This window comes from Adiantum capillus-veneris, chromosome 29, assembly GCF_014529385.1.
Source record: "Adiantum capillus-veneris isolate H3 chromosome 29, ASM1452938v2, whole genome shotgun sequence".
NCBI classification, from domain to species: domain Eukaryota; kingdom Viridiplantae; phylum Streptophyta; class Polypodiopsida; order Polypodiales; family Pteridaceae; genus Adiantum; species Adiantum capillus-veneris.
Window position 1 is genome coordinate 7001688 of NC_140959.1, and position 2357 is coordinate 7004044.

Genomic DNA, 2357 nt, shown 5'->3' on the forward strand with positions numbered 1-2357 from the left:
TAGGTCTTTGTGAAGTCGTGCTAACTCAATAGCTGATTCTTCCATTGATTGTACGTGTGTTTGTGTTGGTACATTTTGTGGTGCATGTGTAGTGTTCTGTACTTGTGAATGTTGTGTTGTGGCACTCATCTGTGTAATGAAAGGAGTTGAATTGTGCTCATACAAATTCAAAGTCTGATCATGTGTCAGTGGAAGCCTAGAGCTTTTAAAGTGCACTTCCCTATCTTCTAGTGATTGAGTTTGTGCAATAGTGGCAGTGTGACCAATATTTACCTGGCTAGATATCATTTCATCATGTGTACCTTGCTCAATTTGGTCTTGTGGAGTTGAAGGTGACATGATGAAAGCTGCAGCTCTTTTCGAGAATTTATCTGCAAATCTAATTCATAGCATCTTCCATCTATATCATAGCTCTTGTCTCCAATGCGCGTTGCCCATAGTGTCCTAGGAACTGACTCGCTAAATGTCCTTACCCGCGTGACTTGAACCCATCTTTGTCCCTCAGAATCTACATAAATTGGATCTTTCCATCTCGTTTCGTGGATCCAATGAAGGGAAATTGGTTCAAGTTGCTTGTTGACTTTTGAAGTGGTTGAAGGCAACTGTCGTTTACACATGGCTTCAAGGAATTCCTTCCTGCTGACTATGTCTTCATTCTTTGGCAGATTGATTATAGTAGGCCCCGTCTCTTGAGTGATTTCTCTGTTCTGAGCTACCACTGTATCTGCATTGGAAGCTAAAGGTAAGCTCATTATCAAGTGGTAAATATTACCACTTGTCGCGACACGTATTTGTAACCCAACTTTGAACCATCTTCATGAGCTATGAAGCATTGATCTGGCTCTTCCGTCGCTTGTTGAGTTGTTTCTGCTTTGTACCATCTACCTTCCATATCTCTATAGAGACTGCTACAATTTTTGTCCTTGTAATTTGACTTTATCAAGTGCACAGTGACTCAACAACTGCTAACCTCTGGAAGATCTTGCCTGTGTACTTTTATTATGTCCAACTCACTACCTGGTTTGAGCTTCATGTACATGGATCCTAAACAATCTTCCATTAGGTTCTTTTGTGAATTAGCCATGTTGGTAGCTTCGTCTACTTCCACAACCTGTATTGTCAGGCTTTTCAGAGCATTTTTCTTGGACTTTAGATAGCGATTGTTTACATCATCCATGTAGCATGGAAAGTCTTTGAAATGACCTATTAACTCCTTCCTGACGCCAACTGATTTGACTGTTATTAATGAGCTTGAAGTTGCATCATAATTGCTTTGATTTGCCGATGTTGCCATTGACTATGGCTGTTGCATCTGCTGCTCCATTTTTCTTTCAACCCTGTTACTGACCTTCTGAGCACTTGTATTCCCTTTCTCTAGCCTCTCCCACGGGTGACCAGTGGTTTTCCTAATTCAAAGCTCTCTGCTAGGCTTAGCTGTGATCTCCACGATCTGATTTACCTGTATAGCTGTAGCACTAGTTGGCAAGATACTTACCACTGTACTGCAACGACTACTCCCTTTGTGATACCTCGATTCCAGTTGATTGACCTATGAAATTTGCTCTTAATCTGCAAAATTGTAGATTAGAAAGGCACTTTTGACTTGAACTAAAACGACCTCAATTTGCCTGTTGACAACACACTCTATATGGCGTTTAATTTAAATTATACCACCACGCAGGTGACCATAGGTCATCCGACTTCTGCAGTGTATTTGTCCGCAATTTTTGCTTTTCTGGCTTCACTATTACTCTTATCCCTGGCACACTCAATTGTTTTTTCTTCAATTTTCTCTTTTGATGACTTGCATGGAAAATTGTGCCTGTCAATGCTCAATTTCTGGCCTCCTTAAGGTCACTACCATTCACTGCACAACTGCTTTTGCCCAGATGTATTACCACGTCATCATTAGGTGTAGGTCTAGCTGCCGTATGTAGCACTAAAATGTATCAAGCAATGCCAAATCCAAACTTTAATGCATTCTTTCCATCAAGCATGAATGCATCATCAATGTAGCTCTCACATGAAGATTGTATGCTTGCCAAAAAGATTTGTTCCTGTAGTGTAATGAAAAAATTCAATGCACTTGAGCATCAAACTATGCACAAGCCAAAAAATATGTGGATTGAGAGTTCATTTAATCATGAAAATTATGACTACTCAAGCCTAGCACACACTCGATCGAAAACTGCTCCCTTGTTCTCAGGTAGCAAATTTATTGCTATACATTGCATAAGAGAATCATGCCATTGGCCAATTTCCCTTCAAGAAGATCAATTCACTACTGCAATGAGAAGTTGCATATATGCACATCAAACATTAAAAACCCATGAACTATTTCATATTCCAGTGAGTTC

At 40.0% G+C, this 2357-nt stretch overlaps 1 pseudogene; it reads right to left on the reverse strand.

The window, feature by feature from the left end:
- Positions 1-307: 307 nt before the first annotated feature.
- LOC147418690 (uncharacterized) lies at positions 308-892 on the reverse strand (annotated as a pseudogene).
- Between the last annotated feature and the right edge of the window lie 1465 nt (positions 893-2357).